The sequence below is a fragment of the Pinus tabuliformis genome, chromosome 1_2 (assembly GCF_031772625.1).
Source record: "Pinus tabuliformis cultivar Carrire ecotype Pingquan chromosome 1_2, CPIR1, whole genome shotgun sequence".
Classification (NCBI taxonomy): Eukaryota; Viridiplantae; Streptophyta; class Pinopsida; order Pinales; family Pinaceae; genus Pinus; species Pinus tabuliformis.
In genome coordinates this window covers 1338122317-1338145503 of record NC_142298.1, presented here as the reverse complement: position 1 = coordinate 1338145503, position 23187 = coordinate 1338122317, and positions in this window count along the sequence as shown.

Here is a 23187-nt window from a genome sequence, read left to right as displayed (position 1 = left end):
TGGATCCATGTATTCACCCTTTGTAGTTGAAAGTCCCACTACAAACTATCTCCTTCTCTTCCAATTGACTATTCCTCCAAATAGGTTAAACACATACCCACTTGTATATCTTCTTTGATCCAAATCTCCAGCCCAATCTGCATCAAAAAATCTAAAAATGTCCAAAACTCTGTCCAATCTTAGTCTTCCTTGGTAGCACAAACCATAATCACTAGTGGCACGTAAATACTCGAAATCCCTCTTCATTGTCCCCTAATGCTCCTTCCCTAGTTTTGAAGTTACCTGCTCAATACTCCCATTGCATGTGCAATGTTTGGTTTGGTAAAAACTGTTGCATACATCAAGTTACCAACTGCACTCACATATGGAACCTGGGACATGTCATCTTCCTCTTCTTGTGTCTTGGGACACTGTTCAACAGATAACTTTACACCTATAGGAATAGGAACCTCCACTAATTTATTGTCATGAATATTAAACCTTTGCAATACTGTCTCGACATACTTCCTTTGGTTTATCCAGAGTTTCCTCTTTTCCTGATCTCATTTAATTTACATTCCCAAAATATAGTTTGCAAGACGAAGATCCTTCATGTCAAATTTAGAGGACAATTGGGTATTCAAATCTTGGGTAATTTCTTTGTCATTTCCAATCAACACCATATCATCCATATACATGACCAAATAAATAATATGGTCACCAATTAATTTAAAATACAACCAATGATCTTCTTTGCTCCTGGTGAAGCCAAGCCCTCATATATATATGTATCAAATTTTTGATATCGCATCCTTGGTGATTGGTTTAACCCATACAAAGACCTTTTTAACCTGCATACCTGTTCTTTCTTACCCTTAACTTCAAAGCCTTCAGGTTGCTTCATGTAGATATCTTCTTCTAGATCACCTTGAAGAAATGTCGTCTTCACATCCATCTGCTCTACTTCAAAATCAAAAGCAGTAGCAACAACTAAAAGTAATCTAATAGAAGCTAACTTGGTAACAAGAGAAAAGATATCACCAAAATCAATTCTCGACACCTGGGAATAACAATTTGCTACCAATCGAGTTTTGTATTTCTCCACCTTGCCTTCTGCATTTATCTTCAAGATTCTTAAACACCCATTTGATGCCAATGGTTTTCCTTCTAGCCAACAACTCCACTAGATCCCAAACCTCATTTTTATCCAAAGATTCCATTTCTTCAACCATGGTCTCTTTCCATATTTTTCCATCCTCTGAATTCACTGCCTCCCTAACAGTTTTGAGATCATCATCAATAATATATAAATAAAATTTTGAATAGAAATAATATGGATTATACTTCTTTGGCTACCTTCTCTCTCAAATTGATCTTCTCAAAACTGGAGTCTGTGGCTCTTCCTCTTTTGATTCATGTTCTGTTGTAGAGTCTGATTTTTCCTCCTTTAGTTCAAACTATATCTCTTTAGGTTCCTTTGGTAGAACTTCATGTTTTGAGTACATCCTTCACCTCTCTAAACACCACGTCTCGATTGTACACAACGCTCCTTGTTCATGGATTCCAAAGATTATAACCTTTTAAACCATCCTTATACCCAATAAAGATTCACCTTTTAGATTTACTATCTAACTGGGTCTTTTCTCCTTTGAAACATGTACATATGCATCACAGTCCAATACCCTGATATGTGAGAGAGAGTATTTCTTACCAGTCCATACCTCATGTGGAGTATTATCCTCCAACATTGATGAAGGTGATCTATTAAACATGTAACATGTAGTATCCACTTCCTCTGCCCAGAATTCATGTCCTAACCTAGAACCACTGAGCATGCTTCTTTCCTTTTCCATCAACATCATGTTCATTCTTTTTACAACTCCATTTTGATGAGGTGTGTATGGAGTAGTCTTTTTCCATGCTATACCATATTTCTTACAAAACTCTTCAAATTCCTTCTTGCATAACTCTCCATCATTATCTGTCCTCAACACCTTGATCTTCTTCTCTGCTTGATTTTCCACCTAAGCCTTAAATTATATAAACCTATCAAAGATGTCAGATTTCTTCCTGAGGAAATATATCCATATATTCTTGGAGAATTCATCTATAAATGAGACATAGTACACAGACTTACCCAATGACGGAATTGACATGGGTCCAAACACATCACTGTGCACAAACTCTTAGCACCTGAGGGGAAACTCTCCTGATTTTGTTTCCCATATACACACTGCTCATGGAAATAGAAATCCATGGTGCAATTAGACATACCTTCTACCATACAATTACCATGCAGTATTCAAAGGCCCTTCTCTCCAATATGTCCAAGCCTTTGATGCCATAGGATGGTATTTTCTCCATAGACCACTAGATTTTTTGCTCCACTTTCAAGGACCGCAGAATGGTTGCACCCATAAATAACAGTGCTACCTAGAAGCTTGTACAAAGTTCCAATCCAAACTCCCAACATCAATACCAGTGCTACCTGAACCATCTTGCAAGTATCTTTCTTGAACACTTTTTTTACTCCTGCATCATCCATCTTGCTTACAAAAATTAGATTTATGGCTGATGCAGGAATATGTAGAACACTGAGAATTGTTCCAATCCTTACACCTTGCAACTCCAACTTTACTTTTCCCCGTCTAATGATTATGTCCTTCCTTTCATCCCCTAAGAAAATATCACCACCATCATATTTCTCATACTCGCAAAACCACTCCCTATGGGGAGTGAAGTGAAAAGATGCACTTGAGTCAATTAATCGTGCCTCATGATCTACATTGTACTTGAAGAAGAAGCCAAGTACACATCCCTGTCACAGATCCATTTGGGCACATCACTCTCATCATCCAGTTCAATGTTTTAGTGCTCATCAAACCCTAATTTCAGTTGCTACATGCTCTAAACAAGTCAACCTTTTGAATGCCTCCTTCCCAGACAGTTTCATGGCCTGAAGACATACTGAAATGACCTCTAGAGGGACAAGCACAGGTAGGCCCATGCAAGGATGCGTTGCAGAGCACTTAAGTCCATGCCAGGGTGCTCTGTAGAGCACTTAGACCCTCTTTGACCTGCGTTGGGCGAGTTTGAGCAAAATTCACATAGGGTTTGGGGAATATTCCTATATTGTGGAGCCTTCTAGAAGGTTCCCACACTTATCATCTCCTATGAGCTTGAAAATGGATGAGGAATGAGTTAAGATACCTCTTATCCTCTCATCCCTTCCTCCATGGAACTAATTCTAAGTATGGAAGGCCATTCAATACCCTCATTGATGACAAAACCTCCTCCATCTTCCTATAAATTGAGCACTCATCTAAGTGATCAGGGGATGGACTTTGATGAATTTTAAGGAGATAATGTTAGTTTGAGAATTGAGACTATTGTAAGTGTCGTTATGCTCCCGGGATGTCATGCTTATGATGTGATGTGGATGGAACCAAAGCTGGAGGAGTGACTTCGAATCAGGCTTCATGGTTATAATTCTTCCTGCTATTCAATAAAGTATTTACACCTTTTTCCATATGCTTATCTTGATATATGATGCTTATATGTGTCAATGTATTTGATTCCATTTACTTGTAATCAATAGATATTTTGCTTTGATTGGTTCTTTGTCTTCTGTTGACGTTTACAGGTACTTCTCAAGTGTGTTAAGTACGAGAAGGAGCGACAAGACCGATACAAAGGAGACAAGCGGAAAGCGAAAGTACCAGTAGGTCCTCTCATTCTCTTTGTCTTATCTATTGTTTATAGAAAAAGGTTAAAGTGCTTTAAACTGTTGTTCTAGATATGGCTACTTATCTATGGAATTAGTATTTATCCATAGATACCAAATTCCTCATAACAAATTGGCGAATCCACTCGGGAACATCATCATTCCAAGTAGTTTATCCACATCCTAGGACACTCTAGCAGACCTTACTTCCTTTCATTGATCGTATTTCAGCCTTGTTGAAGTGAATTTTGGTCAAAAACTGTGTTTAGTTACCTCTTGAAATGGCTTACTTTCACCAGCGCAGGCTTGTGAGGGACACAGTGCGTTGCAGAGCACTCTTGGCTTAGGGACAGTGCTCTGAAGTGCATTGTTGCCCATTCAGGGCTGCGATGATCCTCTTTGGGTCAGTTTCCCACCTTTGGATAGGGTTTTCCCCCAAATTTCTTCTATTTGATTGCTTGTTGAATGATCAATGAGTGTCATGTCTCTAAAATCAAGATTGTATATGATCTAGGTGGCTCCAGAGACACACACATGACAAAGAGGACTCAGGAAAGCTCAAAAATCAAAGTATTTGGATTATTATTAAACTAGGACTGGAGCGTAGATCTCGTTGTCCTGATCGCGACAGTGTGAACGGTTTGTCAATCCGAGTTCGGATGAGGAAGTTAGAAGCAGTCAAAGTCGGGTTGAATTTTCATTAAATGGGCAGGCTTAAGGAGGCCACAATTTGGACAGAACCCAACCATCAGATTTCGGCCAACTCCAGTGAGATTCCGAGCAAAATCGTGGCCTCGTTAAAAAGACTCCTTCGGCCAAATTTCAAAATTTTCGAAATTGTCTTATTATATTAAAAATTATAAAAAAACATATATAAAAAAGGGGAGGTGGTGGACCACCACCCCTACCACCACATGCCTCTCCTCACCATATATATCCATGCGAGAAGTTAAGGGAGGCTAGCAGGTATTGAACCCGCGCCAGCCACGTGGTTGGCTCACCACCATGCGGCGACCCCATGTCATATCCATTAAACATATGATACGGCCCAACAAACGTACCCAAAAACCAAAAAAACAAAAAAACACACCAAATTTAATGTGCCAAACAAACCTTCATTAATGCGCCATAAAAAAATACATGCATGCGTAATTCGAGAGGGTCAGGATTTGATCCCCCAACCTCTCTCCAACATAACGCTAAACTTACCAACGCACCAACGGACCTTTTGTTGACAAATCTGCCCGAAAATTTACATAAACTCAGTAATTTTAGTGCACTCGGGGGATAGATAGAGGAACCAGGAGTGGGCACGAATTTCGAGACAGAGGAGGCAGAAACTTGGCACGTAGTTCGAGGCAACATTATGCAGGAGGGGTGAAAATTCACTTTATCAGATCTTGACAAATTTTATATGGTTTCAGCACTTCTCGATGCCACAAACGCAATGGCGCTATCTGTTTCTCCATCAGAGTTCTGCATTTTTCGTCCATTTTTCAGTATGCAGGTGGAACCATGACTGCTGCAAAAATAGGGAGTGGAACCATGATCCTTGAAAATTTCCCGAGGAGGTAATTTTTCTCCATGTCGGAATATAGTCAAGTTTATATTCATTTTTCATAGTTTTCCGCAGGGATCGCATTGGCAAGGGCAGATTCACCTTTTGAGTTGCAGATTTCTAGTCCACGCATGGAGCAAAATCTTTGAGGAATCTAAAAGATTCCTTGAGCCCTAGACTCTCAACTTCTTAGAATCCAAAAATTGGACAGTCGATTTTGTACTATTCGACATCAAAAATTTGATGGTGCATTCAGATTTCTCATTCTCTCATTCTATTCTTCAACCACTTTTCTAAGTGGAATGCAGGTGTCAAAATCCATGTGCAATTAGTCATGTGATTGATGCCGTGAGATCGATGGTTCGAACAACTTTAGCAGTTTGACATCCACTTCTTCAGATGGCCCTTGGTTGTGAGATATATGAAGTGTTCATGTACTTCTTTTGCTATGCATTATGCTGCACAGGTCCTTGCTTGATGTTTGATGAGGAATCGTGTTTCTTACTCACTTTCATGATTCCTGCTTGATGTGATGCAAAATCATCTGTTTGATGTACTTATTGTCATGATTTGTCATGTTGTGTTTTGAGATCCCTTTGTTGTATGTTGATGGGATACTCTTGTGTCACCATGCATGTTTTCTTTGAGATCCCTTTTATGCCATGTTGGCAAGATGCTCATCGTGCATGAGTTTTGTGTCATACTAATAGGAGTCTTTTAACTGAGAATTCCTGTAGTGGAACATCTCCTAGAGCCACTCCTGCATGAGGGCATTTTCCTTGTATGATTCCGACATCATCTCTTGTGTACATCATCACTGTTGACAACACTTAATGCAACGACCTACACCATCTTGACACTGGGGCCCAGAGACATAGTCCCTCCTGGACGAACTCTGTTATCAACGTCTTATGTTTTCATGTGCTGATGATTGCCATGTTCCTATTCTTTACAGCATGCAGATGTATTCATTTATGTTCTTTTAAAAATGCAGTTTAACACATCACGAAAGTAAAAGGTCTTGGAAGGGTCCTTAGTCACACTTGGACCTGGATCAAGTGGTATCAAAGAAGTCTTTGCGTGGATGTGAATTGCAGCATGAACAATGAAACATGCAGTGATAGAGGAAGAAAAAGCGATGTACGAGACCATGCTCAACATTTCCAAAAGGGTGGAAATAATGTATGAAACTCTACAAAAAGAGACAGAGGAAAAGGAGAGATTGCAGCTTCAGTTGTGAGCCACGGAAGAGGCCCTGGAAAAACTGAAGCACAACAAACATAATCTTCAAACATAGAATGTTGAATTGAAGATGCATCTACATGAAGAGAAAGAGGAAAAACAGAGTTTGCTACGACAGCTGCAAGCAAAGGCCGAGGCCTTGGATAAGCTGCAGTGTAACCCATGTGAGGTAAAAGGTAGTTCTCCATCTTCATGTATGTTTCCTGATGATGATTTTACTGTTTTTGAAAATCATACCACAAGAATTGGCTCCAAACTGTTGAAGAGAATGGGGTATGAAGGAAAAGGCTTGGGCTTTAATGGCCAAGGCATTGTCAACCCCATCAAAGTAGAAGAACTACCCTGTCAGGCAGGACTTGGGTATGTCAGAAAGGAAGTTGGGGAATGCATCGAGATAGCTAGCGAACCACAAACAATAGATGATGAGAAGCCATCACCAGTTATTTCCAAATCGACAAAGGAGATAAAAGATGTTGATTTCCTTTCGGTTTCGTCTTCACATAGTATGATTTATGTTGGAGATGTCGAGATCCCAATTACAAGGACAAACATGAGGCTCTTCACAAGGATGAGGAACAAGGGGGAAGAACAACTTGGTGTTAATAACCAAGGCATAACTCAACCATTGGAGGTTGTGCAGAGACCTCAATTTACAGGCTTGGGATACACCGAGGGAGAATGCTTGAAGGTGTTAGATTCTTCCGAGACATCGTCGAGGAAAGTGAATGATGGGAACACATCCCCATCATCCCATGGCAGTTTCCATTACTGGGAAAGAGCTGAGGCAAGCTCTCATCGCCATACTTACAGCAGAGACAGCAAGGGAAGGTATAACCAGTCTCGACATTCGAATGTTCATTTCTATTATTATCATGTTGTTAATGATAAACGTAAAACATGGAACCGAAAAACATGCACCTTTTGTGGATTACATAACCATACATTTTCTAAGTGTTGGAAAAGAATGGAAGCACACAAAAGGATGAGGCGTGAAAGACCCTCTCAACAACAGATAAAGAAACATGTTAACCAGATCTGGAGGAATAAAAACTATTGCAATCATTGTGATAGAAGTGGCCATCAAAGAGCCACTTGTTGGAGGCTCCATCTAGAACAACACCTTAAAGACGAAATGTCGGTGCATGAACCAGGTGAAGCAGTTGTTTGATCATCGAATACACCACAAGGAGGCGACCCATTCACCTTGATAAGTGAAAAATGGTTTCTAGATATGTTAGCGTTTCATGATCGTTCTTTTGTGAATCATTTGTTGCATTTTAAAATGTAAAAGTGATGATGTGTTTTCCATCACTTGTTTAGCAACAATGATGTCTAGTCTTATTTTGTGTTACATGTTAAACTTTGAAAAGTGATGTCATTTTTCCATCACTTGTCAAGACAATAGTGTTTGGCCTTATGATTGTAAATCATGTGTTGTAGTGATGATGTGTTTTCCATCACTTGGTGAAGCAACAATGATATGTTGGCCTTGTTGTCATAGTTGGGGTCTTGCGTCCATCTTGATGTAAACTTGACCACTGTGTATGTGTTATAAAATCGTGGCAAGTGTGGGACGCTTGGGTCATTAGTTGGTCATGAAATTCAAGCATGTAATTTGCAAAACAATGTACTAGAGGTTGCAGGTGTCGGCTCATCGCTTAAGGCTCCGAAGAACAAAGGTGAAGGAGATGGAAATGAGGCCTTTTCAGGTCGCTTGTGATGCAAACAAGGTACATAGAAGTTGCAGATTGTTTTTCATGTTTTTTGAGGACCAAAAGCTCCTCAGTGGGGAGGATTGATCTAGGTGGCTCCAAAGACATACATAGGACAAAGATGACTCAAGAAAGTTCAAAAATCAAAGTGTTTGGATTATGCTCAAACTAGGGCCAGAGCATAGATCTTGTCGTCCTTATCGCAGCACTGTGAACGGTTCGTCAATCCGAGTTTGGATGAGGAAGTTAGAAGTAGTCAAAGTTGGGTTGAATTTTTGTTGAATGGGCAGGCTTAAGGAGGCCACAATTTGGACAGAACTTGGCCACCAGATTCCTGCCAACTACGGCCAGATTCCGAGCAAAATCGTGGCCTCGTTAAAAAGACTCCTTCGGCCAAATTTCAAAATTTTTGAAATTGTCTTATTATATTAAAAATTATAAAAATATATATATAAAAAAGGGGAGGTGGTGGGCCACCACCCCCACCACCCCACGCCTCTCCTCACCATATATATCCATGCGAGAAGTTAAGGGAGGCTGATGGGTATCGAACCCGCGCCAACCACGTGGTTGGCCCGCCACCATGCGACGACCCCATGTCATATCCATTAAACATATGATACGACCCAACAAACGTACCCCAAAATCAATAAAACAAACAAACACATGAAAGTTAATGTGCCCAACAAACCTTCATTAACCTGCCATAAAAAAATACATGCATGCGTAATTCGAGAGGATCGGGATTTGATCCCTCGACCTCTCCCCAACCAAACGCTAAACTTACCAATGCGCCAACGACCCTTTTGTTGACAAATTCGCCCGAAAATTTACATAAACTCAGTATTTTCAGTGCACCTGGGAGACAGATAGAGGAACCAGGAGTGGGCACGAATTTCTAGACAGAGGAGGCAGAATCTTGGCACGCAGTTCGACGCAACATTATGCAGGAGGGGTGAAAATTCACTTTGTCAAATTTTGACAAATTTTATATGGTTTCAGCACTTCTCGATGCTACGAACGCAATGGCGTTGTCCGTTTCTCCATCAGAGTTCTGCAATTTTCGGCCATTTTTCAGTATTAAGGGGGAACCATGACTGCTGCAAAACAGGGAGTGGAACCATGATCCTTGAAAATTTCCGGAGGAGGTAATTTTTCTCCATGTTGGAATATAGTCAAGTTTATATTCATTTTTCATGGTTTTCTGCAGGGATTGCAATGGCAAGGGAAGATTCACCTTTTGAGTTGTAGATTTCTAGTCCACCCATGGAGAAAATCTTTGAGTAATCTAGGGGGAATCTAAAAGATTCTTGAGCCCTAGATTCTCAACTTCTCAGAATTAAAAAATTGGAAAGTCGATTTTGCACTATTCGACGTCACAAATCTGATGGTGCATTCAGATTTCTCATTCTCTAATTCTATTCTTCATCCACTTTTCTAAGTGGAATGCAGGTGTCAACATCCACGTGCGAGCAGTGATTTGATTGATGCCGTGAGATTGATGGTCTGAATAGCTTCAGCAGTTTGACATCCGATTCTTCAGATGGCCCTTGGTTGTGAGGTATATGCAATGTTCATGTACTTATTTTGCTATGAATTGTGCTGCACAGGTCCTTGCTTGATGTTTGATGAGGGATCTTGTTTCTTACTCATTTTCATGATTCCTACTTGATGTGATGCGAAATCATCTGTGTGATGTACTTATTGTCATGATTTGTCATGTTGTGTTTTGAGATCCCTTTGTTGTATGTTGATGGGATACTCCAGTGTCGCTGTGCATGTTTGCTTTGAGATCCCTTTTATGCCATGTTGGCAGGATGCTCATCGTGCATGAGTTTTGTGTCATACTGATAGGAGTCTTTTGACTGAGAGTTCCTGTAGTGGAACATCTCTTAGAGCCACTCCTGTGTGACGGAATTTTCCTTGTATGATCAGGACATCATCTCTTGTGTACATCATCACTATTGACAACACTTAATGCAGTGGCATACACCATCTTGACACCAAGGCTCGGAGACGTAGTCCCTCCTGGACGAACTCCATTATCAACGTCTTATGTTTTCATGTGTTGATGATTGCCATGTTCCTATTCTTTACAACATGTAGATGTGTTCATTTATGTTCTTTTAAAAATGCAATTTAACACATCACGAAAGTAAAAGGTCTTGGAAGGGTCCTTTGTCACACCCGGACTTGGATCAGTATCTCCTTTGCTAGCCCTACTTTGACTTGATTGATTAATGTTTCTTAAATGATTTCTTTGTCATTATCGATTCATTGTCAAAGTTAGATTATAGTCGATTAATCTTTGTTCGAAAGAAAGTGTCATAAAAGTCTTCTTTTCCTTCGAAACAGAATTGTTGTAAAGTCTTCGTTCTTGTAAAAAGATTGATTGATTGTATGTGCATTAGTTTCCTTTTTGTTCATCATAACATTAAGGGAATTGAAAAGAAAAACTTGCATTGTGCATTGAAAAAGTTTGTGTGTGCTCATAGGAATAGTTTAGGGAAATTGCGTTAGATGTGTTCTTTGTTCTTTAATTAAAAGAATTTGATTTCTCTATCCCTATTAGCTAAGGTTTTCATTGTTAAAATTGAATGAAAAGAATTCTTATCATATTAGTTGCATTCTAGGAATTGCAAACATACATCACATGGTGAACCTTAAAATGAAAATTGTTAAGAAGATAAACTTAAAATTCATCTGAATTAACCTAATGGAGCATTGTCACCTAACGCAAAACATTTAGAGGTTCTAGGCTAGAGACGTGTTCCGACGTTGTAAAACATAGCAGTTGTCGCTAAGTTGTCTGTGATACATTCTGAGTGTGATACCTCATTCCGCGTATGTGAGTATATCGTAGCTCGTCCACGTACCTTCGGGTATATAGGGCGGTGTTACAATACGTAAAGTATACGGGAATGCTCTCACTGTGTGGTTTCGAATTAGACATCGCTAATACGGATTGGGATTCCACGTACTTTCAGGTATATATGGGAGGACAACACTAAGTTGTTATCCATCCTTAGGTAACCGAGTCGGCTACCTTGTACACTGTGATACACCGAACACAACATTCGGGGATATTGCCTGCCGTACTTCTCGGTTCACCGGGAGGTATTCTACAAATCATAGTTACTTGGTAATCCTTTTGCATAGATCATCCCTATTTTGTTTTGTTTTGTTATTTTGATTAAAATAAATTTAATTGAACGTGGATAACATCCTCCACGCTCACTCCTTAGTTGATCTTAGGTTGAGGCATATGGCAACAACTCTGGAGTCCACCAATCAAGGAATTCTTTTTGATGGGAATCCTAGTTCTTTTCCTCCTTTCGGAAATATTGGTGCTCCTTATATGGCTACATTGTCCCTTCCGAGACTTAACATTGGCTTGGTAGTATGGTTGTTTTCAACCTCCTTGGTTCAAAATGTCATGCTTTCTCCGCAATCGAATAATTCTCCAACTAGAAAAAATCAACCTCCAGTTGATCTTAAAGTTGACCCTTTGCTTTCTTCCTCAGTTGTTTCTTCCTCCCCTCCTTCCTCTTCACCCGGTGGAAGTATTGGTACTAGTAACCAAGTGGCTAAGAAGAAGAAGAAAGGGAAGAAGAAGAAGAAGAAGAAAATTCAGTAGGGGACAACTAAGCAACCATTGCTTTGAATGCAACTTCTGATGAGAAACTGTTTGATAAGCCTCACAAAGTTTGATATCCATGCAAAATTTGTACGAGAGACCATCTTCTTTGAAATTGTCCTGATATTCCTTAGATATTAGAAAAATGGTCTTCTCGTTCACATCATCCTATGTCATCAACTTCTAGAGATCATGTTGGTGACACACCATCAACTAGTGGTACTAAAGTTCATGGAAATAAGGGTAAAGCTAAGTTTCCCTATAGGTTATGTGAAGGGAATCACCCCATTCACCTTTGTCCATATCTGGATGAAGCAAAAAAAGTGTTGGATAACCAACCTACTTCACCGCAATGATTTCCATTTGGTTAGAGGAGACTATCCCTTAATCCTTCACTAGTTGATAAAATGATTGACCCAAATCAACCGTCGGTCAAACCCACTCTCTCTGAATGTGAATACCATGAGTCTATTCTTGACCAATCATAGGTCGAGGAAACAGTTGACCTGATTTGACCTTCAGTTAATAGTACCTTTACCAAAGAGAGTGAATATGATACCACTCAGGTTCTTTTTGTTTCTTCATATTCCAATGAGCTTGGAGGCAACCCTCCTGTTCCATCAAGACAGGAGGAAAATCCTCTTGTTCTTGTAACTCAAGGGGATAATTATCCCATTTCCACGGTACCCCCGCCAAGTAGTCTGGTCACTTCCTTTGATTGGAATTGACTGGCAAGATGGCGTCTTCCTTCTTATGTGTCTTTCTAGATCATAGTATAGGTTTGTAATATGATTGTACCCGACACTATTATAGATGAAGGTGCATCTGTGAGTATCCTTTCCTCCACTGCTTGGAAATCACTCAGTTCGCCACCACTTGTGCTTGTTACCCATAATTTGTTGGGTTTTAACAGAGGAACCAGTCAACCATTAGGGATCCTTCCTCAGTTGCCTATTACTTTGGGAGGAAAAATGGTTTATCTCAATGTGATGGTAATCCCAAGCCCTTTAGATTACAATTTACTTTTTGGGTGTGACTATGTTTATGACATGGGAGCTATAGCCTCAACACTCTTTTGAGTGATGTGTTTCCCATATGCAGGCAGAATTGTCACGGTTGACCAGCTTTCATTTCCCGGTCCAAATATGGCTTCCAGTCAACCATCTTCCCTAAATGGTCCTTTTGTGCCAATGGTATCTTCCCCGCCACGGGTTAATTATGTGGCAACCCGTTCCATGTCTACATCAACGGACGATCAATTATGTGATGTTGTACATTATGTGCTGGGGGCATTGGAACCAGAGCTCTCCTTCCAGAGCATTGTTCTCCCATCCAATGAGAATCTCTTGGAAGTCATGACCTCTTATGGGTCATGAAAAAAGGTGAGGATAGTTCCTAATCTTGTTTCAACCTCGTTAAAAAGTGAAACAAAGTGTATAAGCAGAGTTCCTTGTCTTGTGTAAAGCTCGTTAAAAAATGAAACAAGGAATATGAGGATAGTTCTTTTACTGTGTCAACCTCATTAAAAAAATGAAACAAGGAATCAGAGCATGGTTCCTTGTCTTGTGTCAAGCTCGTTAAAAAATGAAACAAGGTCCCCTGGAGCAAATTTCCAAGTAGAATCTTTGAGTAGATCTCGTAAAATCCCAGTCGAGTCTTTCACTTGATCTCGTATATGAACCTTCATTCCATCCACCTTATAGCCACGAGTAGTCTACTTGCGTGAATGCAATGAAGTTTGGGGGGCATGCACTTGTTGAAGCCCCGAAAATTGGGTCTACAACAAGGGGGATACCCACCCGGTCCGAACCTTGGTTAGCAACTCCTTTTCCATTTGGTATAGTGGGTCCGACGGGGGATATGGGACCAGTTTCCCACTTTATGTGTGTGTGTGTGTTAAGAATTGATATTTCCTTCCTAATGGTCTCTAAGTAAAATTCTCTTATTCTAAATCTAATCTAATTGTATTCTAATAAACAAAAACATCTAATTCTAAACTAACCCGGGATTTAGTCTTTCAGATATGCGATCTAAAATAGTTTCAAATGGCAATTGGTAATAACGATCATTCAACTGCTATGAGAAAATAATTCAATTAAGATAAACCATTTCGTATAAAAAGTTAGAGGAAAGAATTGTGAAAAACATATCGCATATTAAGTCACACATATATTAAGTATATATAAATAGCTATCACCGTACAGAAGTGCCAAATGATAACTCAAGCATTCAACCATTCACATATAAATAACTGAACATGAATATCACTCTCACACATAAGCAGAAATAGTTAAGAGATAAAAATACCATTTATAACTAGTTCTACTCATGAGCTTCAAGTAATAATGATTTATCTCTTCTTAGTTCAACATCCATTAAGAGTACAAAAGTGCAACATCAGTAGTAGATATTAAATGCAGATATCAATAAATCTTGTTCCATTCATTCATCAAAACCTCCTTGGAGGGTGCAAAAGTGCATATTCCGAGGACAAGTTTATGAAAAATTTCAGGACCCTTCCCTAAATGCATGAGAAGGGTTTAAATACTACTTAGCTAAATCTAAAAATAATTTATTACAAAAATGTAGGATACGGTTTAAATGACCGTCCTCATTTCAGGCAAAAATAAAGCAAAAATTTAAAACTAAAACTAAATCTAAAACTAGACTAACAACTAACTATCTATGTATCCGTTCCTTGTAGTCGCAAGCATTCAGCATTTGCTTGAGGAGAGTTCGCTGGCCAACTTCCGATTTTAGCTGTCCTGCGAAAACAGAATCGGCAAGAGTTGGCGCCATCTTCTCGGCAGAATTAATGATACATTTGAGAGTCATGCACTGGCTGTGTGGTTTCACCAAGTACATCCAGTAAGAATCCCAATTCAACTTGGTTAACCTTTTGATGGACTTTGCTTTCTCTTGAGCCTTCTGTCTCCAGTTTGTCTATAGATGCTGTACATATCTACATACCTCTTGTGAATATCCTTGATAAATACCACTGGTTTTAGAGTTCAAGTTTTGCTTTTCGCCTTTAGCACTTTTTCCTACAAATTTTCGGGCTTATAGGCCACTCAGCAATTAGAGGCTTTCCATCTCGAGGGTTTTTGCCGGGCGATGCACGATTAGCACTAGGGGCTAATCGCGCATCAGAAACTGCCTCCATTTCTCGGTCCGGGCTTCCCTGGTGGGATTTTCGCCTCTTGTGCGCTTTTTCATTGAAGGATATGAACCTTAAATTTTGTGGAAAGAATGATTCCATGAGTTCTTGGTCCTAAGTACTAAATTGTCTATTTGTGATATCAGCACTATCCAGTACCCATTTGACCATGTCCGTGTAAGGAAGAATTTTGAGCCTTACCGCTATTTGGTGTAAGAACGTACATGCTAGTTCTGCAAGCGGCGTCTCGGAAGATCCATGTGAGTCTGCAGTAGCTATAACCTCCATTGTTTTGGGATTTTCTTCCTCGAGTAGACTGTACATGCCTTCCCAAGTAGTAATATCGACATCTTTGTTACAGGTGGTGTCTGTGTATAACGACGTCATTTCTTTATCTTAAGAACTCGAAGCTTTACCCTTCTTTCCCATAATGCCCTGAATACTGCTTTGTATATTTCTCTGACCTTCGCTCCTGTAGTTTACAAATGAGGCAAGAGTAATGATAACAAAAAGGTGACGGGAAAGCTTTAAATGCCGAAATTATATAAAATATAGCACCTTACGTGAAATGGCTCCTCGATCAGTTCAAAACCATATTTCATTAATGATTGCCAACTAACTCATTGATTAACATTTAACACGCATAACCGGGCATCGGTTTATGGAAAAATCTTTTTCGAACAACACGCCCTGAAGACCTGCGATAAGGCGATTTTGTGATTTGCTTCGCAATATCGCAAATCGTGGAATCGCAATATCGCTAGTTCATCGTATGACAATCATCCATTAATGTGTTTTCTACGAAATGCGATTTGCAATATGCGCCATCGCATATCGGCAGTTTGAAGTTTTTCAGCGTAAGTGATGTTTGAGGCATGCGATGCGATGAATGTTTTTAGTGCGTAGTTTCGCATCGTGATTTCGCAATCTTAGAATTCCGCTTGTAGGAAGACATCCATTACCCTTTTTGTGGTGCGGCATTTCTTAAGGAGTGATTTTATTCTAACTCATCATAAACTTAAGTCTTTTTAGATTTTTCGAGGGTATTCTCCTAAGTTTATGATAGCAAGTTTTGTTAAAAAGGAAATACAAGCACTAATTTTTTTTTATGAGGGTCCCCACTTATTTAGTAAAAACTAAATAAGAAGGGGGGGTTGTTGTTGGCCACACCAATTGGCGATTCACTTGGAAGAACCAATTATCTTTGCTTTTCTTTTGAATTTTCTAAACTTCCAAAACAGAAATCTTTCCAGAAAATCAGACTTTATTATAGAAAGATAAAGTACATTATGCTTTTAGCTGCCTATGATAGTTTGTTTCTTCTATGTTAACTTTGGTTATTTACTTCCTTATAGCTAGTCATTGCATCTACATCAGTCACTACTTAGTTTATAAAGATAAAAACAAAGACTTCTCTGTAAATCAATTTTAAATATGCTCATTTGTCGTATTTAGAGCCTCTGTTGCCAGCAGGCATTTATAGCCTCGACAGGGTTACCTGTTACCCATCAATGATCCTGTATCCTACTTGGAGAAATATACAATTTTCAAAGAGAAATCCATATCCACACTTATTGCTTTCATTTTCTTTTAACCCTTAAAGAACAATGCCTTGGTTTGGTGGCCAAATTATGACAGTGCCATTCACTTGATTTATAACTTTGCTGAACAAGCTGGCTCGTGATGAGACCCCTTGTCTTTTGATTATAATAACCTCGAGTCATTGCCCTGTTGTGATATGCAGTTTTGGAAAAGTCAGCAAGCTATAATATCTATGATCATGATAAGTTGGCTCGTGATGAGACCTCTTATTCTTTAAGTTAAAGTGTATCGTTGGATTATTCCTTGAAGCTTGTAAGTTCCTAAGTGGGGAGGAAGTCATTGTTTCCTTAAGAATAGCTCTGGATGACAATGGTAGAGTTTTTTGGAAAGGGCTTTTCTACAGAGAATCTTTTTTTTGTTATTGATACTTTTCATTTGACTAATATAAAACAAATTCCAACTAAAGGTCGTTTTTTTATCAAAATTTACAAGGTTGAAACTAGTATCAAGTTCTGGCTTATAACCTTTGACCGTACCTTTAAATAATAATGATTTATTTTCTAAATCATTTCTATTTATACAAGCAAAAAAACAAAATCTAAAAGAAACAATTGTCTTTTTCGTGAATTCCAAACATAACCATTTACAACTGGTTTTATTATTAAATCAAAAGAAAAACTAATTTACAAAAATAGAAGAATGATCTCCTATGGAAAGTATTTTTTGAGGATCTGCCCATTAACAGGTAAAGATTCTCTTTTGCCTATTAAATCCTGTAACATAAAAGTAGATGGACCTATAACTTCTGCAATTTGGAAAGGGCCAAGCCACATTCGTTGAAATTTCGTATGTTTTCCCTTTTCCTCATGAGCCTTGTCCCATTTTAAAACTAGATCTCCCATCTGAAAGTCCTTTTTGGATATCATGTTTGAGTCAAAAGAAGCTTTTACTAATGCTTGGTGATGAGCATGAGTTATTTTAGCTTGTTCTCGTTGCTCTTCTAGCTTAAGTATTTCCAACTGCCTTAGTTGTAAGGAAGAAGTTGGTGCTTCATCAATATATTGAACTAAGGCCAAGGAAGGAATCACTAGATGAGTTGGGAGGTCTACTTCTTTCCCATAAACTAAATTAAAGGGAGAAGCGCCAATGGAGGCTTTCTGCATTATTCGGTCTGCCCATAGAGCATATATTAAGGATTTGTGCCAATTCTTATGAGTTTGATCAATGGTTCACTTGATGATTCTAATTAAGTTTTTATTTGTTGATTCAGCTAATCCATTTCCCTGTGGATAATAATTGGCAGAGTATTTAAGTTTAAAACCTCTTTTGAGCGCAAATTCAGTCATAGCATTTCCAGAAAAATATGATGCATTATCAAACATTAAAGCAGAAGGTAAACCAAAGCTGGTGATTATGAACTGATCTATGAAATCAATGATATGTTCGGCATTAGCCGTTCTGAGAGGTATTGCTTCTACCCATTTAATAAAATAATATGTAGCTGTAAGGATATACCTATGCTATTTAGAAGAGTGAGGAACAATCTCACCTATTATATCCAATCCCCATTGATCAAAAGGTTGCTCAATATTGACTGGTTGCAAAGGCAATGATGGTTTCTTTTGTTTCCCAGCAACAGTTTGACATAATTGACATTTCCTTACGTAGCTATGTGCATCTTTGAATAGTGTAGGCCAATAGTACCCTGCACGCAAGATTTTATGTGCGATAGCATCTCCAGCATAATGTCCACCTGCTGGTCCATCGTGGAGTTCCTGCAACACATTTTCAGCTTCATATTTCTCAAGACATCTAAGGAGAACATAATCATAATTCATCCTAAACAGTACATCGTTCACGAGTTGATATTGCTTGGCCTTCAACCTTAGAGCTCTTTTCTTTGTATAATCGAGGTTTGAAGGAGCGTATCCATTCTTTAGATAAAATATGATATCGGCGTATAATGATTCAATATCGTTTAGTCTTAACTCGTACATTTGTATCTCTGCACATGGTATTTCGAAAATAAGCGATGCTCCAGCCAACATTTTGCAAAAGTCTTGACCTTTTACAATACTTTCTGGTTTGATTTCTACGTCGTATTCTTGTAAGGCGGTAACCCAATTGGCTCTTTTCTCACCCACATATTTCTGTACTAAGATATTTCTTACCGCTGGAAATGGTACTATGATTTTTGTGTGAGTTTTTAGCAGAAAGGGTCTGAAATGTTTGATCACTTTGAAAACAACATAAACTTGTTTCTCGATGTCTGAATAATTTAACTCAGCCCCTTGTAGATTTGAACTGAAAAAAGCAATTGGGGCTTCTGCCTTGTCTTGATTTGCTTGAGTGAGTGTCGCAACATATGATCTATCAGAGGAAAATGTATATAAAATGAAAGGGTCGGAAAAATTTGGAGTTGCTAAAGATGGAGTGTTTACAATTTCTTGTTTGATCAAATTGAATGCTTCATATTCGTCTTGGCCCCATTTGAAGATTGAATTATTTTTAATAATTGCTTGTAAAGGAGATACGATTCTTGAAAAATCTGGAACAAATCTCTTTACAAAATTAATCTGGTCAAGGAAAGATTGCATAGCTTTCTTGTTGTGAGGTAGGGGTATTTCGGAAATTTCTTTGGTTCTATTAGGATCAATATGTATTCTAGATTTTGACACTATAAAACCAAGAAGTTTTCCTTCACTTAATGCGAAAAAAGTCTTTTTCGGGTTAAGTGAAATTTCGTACCTTTGACAACGTTGGAAGATCTGTTTTAAATCTCTGAGATGATTTCCTCGTTTCTTGGAATATACAGTTATATCATCCAATTAGATTACTAATGCTTTGTTTACTAATCCTTTAAATGTGATGTCCATGGCCCTTTGAAATGTGGCACCAGCATTGATCAGACCAAAAAGGCATCTTTTGATATGCATAAGTACCCCATTTGGTTCTGAATGTGGTCTTTAATTGATCATCGGGATGGACCAACACTTGGTTGTAGCCTGAGAAACCATCCAAGAAAGACATTAATTCTGATCCTGTGACTGCCTGCAATATTTTCTCCATAGGAGGCAAAGGAAAATTATCCTTTTGGTAGGCTTTGTTAAGATTTCGAAAGTCAATGCAAATTCTAATGTCTCCGTTTTTCTTTCTAACGGTGACCATATTGGAAACCCATTTAGAATGTCGAACAGGAAAAATGATTTTGGCTTTCAATAACTTATTGAGCTCAGATTTGATTTGGTTTTCTAGATTAGGATGGATCTTTCTTAGCTTTTGCTGGACAGGTTTTTCATCATTTATCATTGGGATAGTATGTTGGATGATAGAATTGTCATAGGTCTTAAGTTCGTCATAGTTCCAGGCAAAGACACTTTTGTATTGTTTCAAGAGATGAACATATGCTAGTTTTTCCTCAGGGGCCAAGACCTAGATTGATGTTCTGCGGCTTGGTATCAGTTCTTAGATTTACTAATTCATAGTTCAGAGTTGAACTTTGAAGTTTTGAATTGGTAGATATTTTGAACTGATCTTTCAAATCATATAGGTCTTCCAATTTGACTATTAATTTTGGCATAACATCTTGTTGTGATTGTTTGTCATGTTGGTCCTCATCAATTATCTGATTAGTGTAACATCCCTTTGATGTGAGGAAGCTTACAATATCCGGATCATCGTTGAAAATTGTCCAATTGGTAATGTTATCAGGAATCGAGGGTCTAAAAATCAATTCGATTGAAAATCTATCAGGGCTATAGTCCTTTGAAGGAATGAGCTTGGAAGCTACGTTTGCCAAGAGGTCAACAATAGCATTCTGGAGTTTGGGAATTGATGAAATATTGAATTCTATAAAATGTTCAGTCAGATCTTGTACTAAAGATTGATAATGCTTTAAATGACCTGATAGACAATGTATAGTATTCCGTACCTGTCTGATAACAATTTCAAAATCTCCGAAGACTTATAGATACTTGATGTCTAATTTGATTGCTTTGTATAATCCTTGGACTAAAGCCTTGTATTATGTGGTATCGTTGGTGCAATCGAACTCAAGTCTACAAGTTAGCATAGTTTTATTTCCCTCTGGACTGATTAATACACATCTTGCTCCTGCTCCCTCGTTAGACTTAGAACCGTCAAAAAATAACTTCCAAAATAAAGATTTATTTACAGGACTATCTATAAAATTAACACATTTAGAAGTATCTGTTTGAGAAAAATTTTCTACTTGAGATAAAACAAAATGTTCTAAGTAAGGCGAAGTATGGGCATTAAAATTTCCTGAGTTAGAATCAACAGAATAGTTGCCAATTATATTATTGCTGTATGCTACCGGTTCATTTTCTCCTTCCAATTCTATTACTATGTATTTCTGATGTCTTTCTCACTCAACCTTTATCTGATTTGGTTTACCATTGTAAGGGAGACACATATGCGACCAATTAGTTGCAAAATATCCATGAAGTTTTTCAGACCAATCTCGGCTAAGAATTAACCCATAAAATTCTAGAATATCTGCGACTAAAATGTCGATAACTTGACATACCTTTGGATTAGATGACAGCCTTATGGTAACCTGATTTAATTCGCCGATCACTTCAACTTGTGACCGATCCAGCTGAACTATGCGTACTACATATTTTTGAGGTTGAACGTTCAACTTTGCACATATTGATTTTGGTAAGATATTAGATGAAGCTACTGAATCCACTAAACAATTATGCAAATTTTTGTTGAAAACTTCATAAGTAAGAAGAAATGGGGGAGTATGAGATCTTGACCTTCCTCCAATTAGAGCAATATCGTATGGATCAACTTTATTAGTCACATTGGTTGGAGGTCTTCCCATCTCATGAGAAGCTTGCGAAATTACAACGGTGGGTAAAGGTGCAACTAGTACTACATGCAATTCTTTCAAAAGTACCCTTTGCTGATGTTTTAACTTGCTCAATTCGTAAAAAGTGATATTAGCCCTAGTCTTCTTCATGTATTATATGATATTATACTCCATTTCATCCAAAACAATCAATATTTTAGATGGAGTTGGTGAATCTGTTTGGACTGGGCTTGTTTGAGTCGCTTTGGGTGTTGTTTTCTTGGCTGCAACTTTATCCTTAGGCATTGAGCTTGTGCTCTTTGGCTTAGAAGTAGGTTGAGGAGGATCTAGTTGATTTCTGCTTCTAGTGCTAACTGGCAATGCCTCTTGATCCTCTTCATTTGGTAGGATGAAATCCCACATACCTTGTACTTCTACAACTTCTTCTTCATCGGTAGGCTCTTTGTTAGCGATTTCCTCTTCTGATTTAGCACTTGTAATAGCATTGGGAGGTTTTGAATTAGTTGAAGGATTTCTTCTATAAGGCTTGTATGGATTTTTAGAAGAAGTTTCTGCTACCTGTTTCTTAATCTCAACCATTTCGTTAGACATGGTTTTCAAAACTTTCTGCAATCTTTCTAAATCGAATGGGTCTTTCGATTGTTTTTTCTTGGGATCTTCCTTAAAAGTAACCTTCTTAGATTTTCGTTCATCTACAGCGTTTTTCTTTTCTAGAGCTATGATACGTTTCTCTATTGTTATTACTTCCTTCATATTTTCAGCTAAAGTTGTTTTGTTAGCCCTGTCAATGAAGATTGCTATGTTTGATGGTAAAGCAGAGATGTACCATTCACTTCGCACTTCTTCGCTAGGCTTGGAAGCAGTAGGAATTTTGTTCAAAAGTTTATTGAAACACGAATTAAAATCTTTGATAGGTTCTTTTGACTCAGCCCTAAGGTTAGACAGGTCATTGATCAAAGTCGCAGTTGACCTGTCATCACCGAACTTAGTTAAGAATTGTTCTTGGAAAATATCCCAACTAGTGATAGATCTGGATGGTAATGAGAAATACCATGATCCGGCTGCTCCTTGCAAAGTGTAAGGAAATAGCTGGACAACATCATCTTCATTAGTAACTCCATTGAGATTTATAGATAACATAAAGTTGTTTATATGTTCTTCTGCTAGCATGCCTGCTTTAGGATTAAATTTAGGCAACCATTTTTCAGGATGGGCCGGTATTTGACTCAAGGGTGCAGGCATTAAGACTGCCCCTAGGTTATTCCATGGAGTTTGGGCCATCATTGAACTACTAACAAAGGAAAGCGCAAAAGATGATCCTTGCGATTGGGAAGATGAGGATATTACAGTTCCAGATGTTTGAGAAGGAGATGCGGAAGTTCCAGTAGACTGGTGTACAATGATCTGAAGTGGAGGGGTGGATGGTTGACTTTGCAGAGGAGAAGTTGAGATGGATGATGATGATGAAAGAGTCTCGCTATCATACCCTTTAGGTGATTTCTTTGCTCTCTTTCTTGTAGGTAGAGGTAACTCAGTTGGTGCAATACCAAACTTTTCACTCTTCAATCTGGTAAGAGGATGAGCAAGGTTATATTCCAAAGTCACACTACCTTGAGATTTTTCAGATCTTTGAGGTGATATAGAAAATCGCTAAAGTTTATGGATCAAAGATTCAACTTCAGGAGGTTCAATAGTAGATTTCTCTGAAACGTCCGGGTTTGTGGCAGTGGTTGTTGTTTTACCGACTCCTTGCTTAAGATTTAAAGATTCTAAATGCGATGGAGAAGTCGGGGGAG